Source organism: Rhincodon typus, chromosome 16 (genome assembly GCF_021869965.1).
Source record: "Rhincodon typus isolate 14 chromosome 16, sRhiTyp1.1, whole genome shotgun sequence".
Taxonomy (NCBI): domain Eukaryota; kingdom Metazoa; phylum Chordata; class Chondrichthyes; order Orectolobiformes; family Rhincodontidae; genus Rhincodon; species Rhincodon typus.
In genome coordinates, this window is record NC_063347.1 from 240,137 (window position 1) to 245,864 (window position 5,728).

General features: G+C 47.8%; 1 protein-coding gene across 1 annotated transcript in view; it reads left to right on the forward strand.

Annotated features, from left to right (window-relative positions):
* Nucleotides 1–5,687: 5,687 nt before the first annotated feature.
* Nucleotides 5,688–5,728, forward strand: part of LOC109914318 (serine/threonine-protein kinase pim-3-like) — a 5,309-nt gene continuing 5,268 nt past the window's right edge. Inside the window, exon 1 of the mRNA XM_048606289.1 lies at nucleotides 5,688–5,709. The gene's annotated coding sequence lies outside the window, so the exon portion shown is untranslated. The remainder of the gene's footprint in view (nucleotides 5,710–5,728) is intronic.

The window sequence follows — 5,728 nt, forward strand, 5'->3', positions numbered from 1 at the left end:
GGACATTGTTGAGGCCACATTTGGAATATTGTGTGCAATTCTGGTCATTCTGCTGTAGGAAGGATGTTATTAAGCTGGAAAGGGTGCAAAAAGATCTACAAGGATGTTACTGAGACTGGAGGATTTGAGTTATAAGGAGAGGCTGATAGGCTGGGACTTCTCTTCCTGCAGTGTACAATGCTGAGGGGTGACCTGATAGAGGTTCATAAAATCATGAGGGGCACAGATAGGGTGTATAGCAAAGATCTTTTCTGCAATATAAGAGAGTCCAAAACTAGAGGACATAGGTTTAAGGTGAGAGGGGAAATATTTAAAAGGGAACTGAGGGGTAATTTTTTCACACAGAGGGTGGTGTGTGTATGGAATGAGCTGCCAGAGGAAGTGGTGGAGGCTGGTACAATTACAACAAGTAAAAGACATATAGACAGGTACATGCATAAGAAAGGTTTAGAGGGATATGGGCCAAATGGGACTAGTTCAGTTTAAGAAACCTAGTACAAGTTGGTCCGCAGGGTCTGTTTCTGTGCTGTATGACTCTATCACTCTACTAAACAGGCCAACCCAGGTTAACACAGTCTGACATAGACTAATACAGCATAACACAAGCTAACATGAGTTAACACAGGTTATTAAAGGCTAAGACAGGATAATGGGTGCTAGTGCAGGCTAACAAGCTAACAGGGGCTAACACCCACTAAAGCAGGCTGGTGGGCACACACTCACATCTGTTAGACTGGGTAGGAGCTAGGGAAATATACAAGGGTCTCACACTGTTTATTGTGACAGGGAGAGAGAGGTTGCTTGCACTATTGTACCAATCCAGATTTCTCACAACAGCTTTGATCTGAATAAATTAACATTCAGAATCATGTCGGAAATATCCAGGAGTGACAGACTGGCTGTAAAGCCAGTGCAGATGCTGTGCTGATTTAAACATGGGGAGTTTTGGCAATGTCAACAGCTGAGACAACCCAACAAATCTCCAACAGTGAATGAGGTTCCTTGTCCTGTCCTAACACCAACCATCCTAAGCAGAGAGAGCCTGTGACTTGACCAAATGTTCAGCTCAAGCAGAGAGTGCAGGGCAGCTACAAGAGGCTGGGTGGTACCTGAGTTAGATAGAGAGAATCAGCCAGAGTTCCTGCTCCTGATCACTGCCCAGTGATCCCTGGGTTAGAGAAAGAGAATCAGCCAGGCTTCCTGTGTATGTGGGGCCCCTCACTGAAGAACAGTCTGTAGACAGAATACTATTTCTGTAAGAGAGCAGCACAGAAACTGAGGAAGAGGAGGGAAATTAAAAAGTACCGTCACACCAATAGCATTATTAATTTTTTTTCATCTCAGTTTTCACTCACTGAATTAAATTATTTCAAAATAATACTTTGATTCGCTTTAACTCTACGCCTGGGCATATTTCTGTTACTTGTTGAGAATTATCCCTTGGATGGTACCTGGTAACTGTGAGAAATTTGCCAATGGTCTAACTGGATAAATGGGAGTGAATAATAATCAAAGAGGGAGACAGGCAATGCAACATTTCCCAAATATACAGGTTGAGGTAGTGGCTGAGGGACATGTCCCATTTGGCTGAGAAGAGTCAGAGTAAACTGGAATTGCCACAAGTTTGAGCTGAAAGCAAGAAAAGCAACAATAATGATATTGGGCCAAAATTCTCTGGAGCTTACATCCAACAAGAACAAGAGTAGGCCACTTGGCCCTTTGAGCCTGTACCACCATTCCAGAAGGCAGTGCAGTGGCTCAGTGGTTAGCACCACTGCCTCACAGCGCTAGGGACCCAGGTTCAATTCCATCATTGGGTGACTGTGTGGAGTTTGCACATTTTCCCCGTGTCTGCATGGGTTTCCTCTGGGTGCTCTGGTTTCCACCCACAGTCCAAAGATGGATTGGCCATGGGAAATGTAAGGTTATAGAGTAGGGGGTGAGTCTGAGTGGGATGGTCTTTGGAGGATTGGTATGGGCCGAATGGCCTGCCTCCACAGTGTAGGGATTCTATGACTCTATTCTAGAAGAATGAGAGAAGATCTCACTGCACATACAAAATTTTGAAGAAGCTTGACAGTATTGATACTGCAAGGTTAATTCCCTGGTTGGAAAAACCACTCAATGACACAGTGTCAAGATAAGCAGCCAAACGTCTGGAACTGAGATAAAGAGAAATGTCTTCATTCAGAGGATTGGGAATCTTTGGATTTCACCCAGAGTTGTCCATCCTCCAGAACTGTGAACATTCCAGATGGATCAATAGGTTTTTGATTTCTCAGGGAATCCAGCAGATAGTGAGTGGGCAGGAAAGTATGGTCCATGCTGAGGATCTGCCAATAGTTGACAGAAGAGCAGAGCAGCTCAAGGGGCTGAAAGGTCAACAGCCACTCCTTATTTCCTATCCCGTTTCTGAGGCTGTTGCTAGAAACGATCAAATTTGACAGGTTCAGGAGGGGTGAGCCAACGGACGATAGCTCAGTCCAGTCACCACACCTCCCCCCACCCCCACGCCTCCCCCCAGGTCTGTCTCAGCCCAGGGTATAAGGTCACTTCCAGGAATGTACGATCCCCTGCAAGCTGGCAACGACTTCCTGATATAATAGCTGGCCGCTTTCGTGAACCTTTGTTTATTTATATCTTCGTTTTCTCTATGACATTGTTCAAACACTTGTTTCAATGAATTGTGTTTTATTTCACGACTTGTCTTAACTCGACACTATAAACAAACCAGAGAGGTTTCATTTCAAAAGTCTGCTGATATTGCTGTCACGTGGATAGAATTGGAATGCCTAAGAGTCAGCTGCAGAGGAAGAATTTAGGATTTTATCGCGCCCTACGGACTATTGGAGTACAGTCACTATTGTAATGCAGGAAACACAGCAGGAAATGTGTGTACAGCAAATTGCCAAAGGCATTGTTGGTATAAGTGATCGGAAAATCTCTTTTAGTGATTGTGGTTAACGTTAACTCATTTAAATTCTGAAATTCCTCTCCTTTTCTGTCTCTGTCTCTCTCCTTTAAGATACAATTTATAACCTTCCTCTTTGACTCAACTTTTGGCCACCTGTCCCAATGTATCTCCTTCAGTAACTGGGGGTCAAATGTTACTTCATAATGTCCTGTGAAGTGCCGTCAGACATTTTGCTGCAATAAAGGTGTCATATAAATGCATATTGCAGTTGTTATTATTGTCAGACATGCAGGACAAACTGCGTTATATACGTACTGTGTGCAGACAACCCTTATTAGAATGGTACAGACTGCATTAACCCCTTGTCTGATTCTTTCATCCCGTCAATGGGTCATCACTGTCCGTCACAGCCAGTGTATTCCAGCTGGTTTTCATAATGAGGATTTCTATGCGCTTGTAATCGACTGGGATCTGGTTCTGTGACTTTCACAAGGAAGTGCATTCCAAGCTAACTTTATGGAGAGATCAAGGGATCCGACGAGCTTGAGGGAAGGTGGAGGTGAAACCCAAGATCAGCCAGGGTCATTGTGAATAGAACAGACAGGGTGGGCCGAATGGTCAACTCCTGCTCCTGTTCCTCACCTTAGTCCATCCAGATGGGTGAAGCTGTGAGGGTCTGTAGTCAGGATCTGACCTTTCCTTGGTCAAGGGGTCTCCCACACACCCAGAGAAAGTCTCTGCCCCATCCTGACAGGCAAGGGATTGCCTGATTCCCAAACAAGGGATCATCTATTCCCTGGACAGGGAGTCTCCCTAGGACTGAATGTCTGCTCCATACAGGGGTCTCCCCTTCCTATACAGTGAGTTCCCCAGGACAGAGGATCTCCTCCTTCCAGGAAAGTGGGTCTTTCTCCATGGTGTGAAGTTGACACAAAGATTGGCTGTGCAGATGACAGTGAGGGAGAAGACGTTAAGTTACTGGAAGATGTAAACGGATTGGTCAGGTGGGATGTTCAGTGGCAGATGGAATTTAATCCTGATAAATGTGAGGTGATGCACTTTGGAAGAAGGAACAAGACTTGGGAGTAATCAATGAATGGCAGGGCACTAGGAAGCGCAAAGGAACAGAAGGATCTTGGGATGCTTGTCCGCAGATCTCTGAAAATGGCAGGACAGGTTAATGGTGCAGTTAAGAAGTCTACTGGACACACCTTTATCAATCATTGCATAGATTATAAGAGCAGGGAGGTTATGTTGGAGCTGTACAGGACTTTGGTGTGGTCACAGCTGGAGCACTGTGTGCAGTTCTGGTCAGTGCACTATAGGAAGGATGTGATTGCAATGGACGGGGTGCAGAGGAGATTCACCAGGATGCTGCCTGGGATGGAGCAGTTTAACAATAAAGAGAGGCTGGATACACTCGGGTTGTTATCTTTGTTGCAGGGAAGGCTGAGGGGGACCTGATAGAGGTGTATAAGATTATGAGGGGCATGGACAAGGTTGATAGAAAGCAACTGATCCCGTTGGTTCAAGGGTCAATAACAAGGGGGCATAATTTTAAAGTGAAAAGCAGGAGGTTTAGAGGGGATTTAAGGAAAACCTTTTTCACCCAGAGAGTTGAGGGGGGCGGGTCTGGAATGCACTGCCTGGGAGAGGAGTTGAGGTGGGAAACCTCACAACCTTTAGAATTTGCTTGGCTGAGGTTTTCTTATGTCACAACATTGAAGGCTATTGGCCTAGTGCAGGAAAGGGGGTCCAGCGTAGATTTAGAGACATTTGTTGTCGGTACTGACTCGATGGTCGAACGGCCTCATCTGTACTGTATAATTCTGAGACATGGGATATCCTTCAGGACAGAGGGTCTCCTACTTCCAGGACAGTGGGTCTCTCCCAGGACAGAGGGTCTCCTACTCCCAGGACAGAGGGTGTCTCCCAGGACAGAAGGTGTCTCCCAGGACAGTGGGTCTCTCCCAGGACAGAGGGTCTCTTCCAGGACAGAGGGTCTCCTACTCCAGGACAGAGGGTGTCTCCCAGGACAGAGGGTCTCCTACTCCCAGGACAGAGGGTGTCTCCCAGGACAGAGGGTCTCTCCCAGGACAGAGGGTCTCTCCCAGGACAGAGGGTCTCCTACTCCCAGGACAGAGGGTGTCTCCCAGGACAGAGGGTCTCCTACTCCCAGGACAGTGGGTCTCCCAGGACAGAGGGTCTCTCCCAGGACAGAGGGTCTCTCCCAGTACAGAGGGTCTCCTACTCCCAGGACAGTGGGTCTCCCAGGACAGAGGGTCTCTCCCAGGACAGAGAAGGTGTTTCTCCCCGATCCTGAGAGGCTTCGGACCCGTTAGAAATGTGTGAAGTGGGTGGTATAACGGAGCGAGCTGTGATTGGCTGCTGCTTGTAAAAATAAGGAACAGCTACAAATACAGAGCCCCGTGATTGGCCGATGTCTCAGATCACTGCTGTGATTGGTTCCCGGAGTCTATGAATGAGCCGCCGCGCAGGCTCCGGGATTAAAGCCGCGGAGCCGCAACCGGGACCCAATCCGGATCCGAGAGAGAGAGAGAGAGAGACACCCCCGGACCCAATCCGGATCCGAGAGAGAGAGAGAGACAGACAGACCCCCGGACCCAATCCGGATCCGAGAGAGAGAGAGAGACCCCCGGATCCAATCCGGATCCGAGAGAGAGAGAGAGAGACAGACCCCCGGACCCAATCCGGATCCGAGAGGGAGAGAGAGACCCCCGGACCCAATCCGGATCCAAGAGAGAGACCCCGGACCCAGTCCGGATCCGAGAGAGGGAGAGAGACCCCCGGACC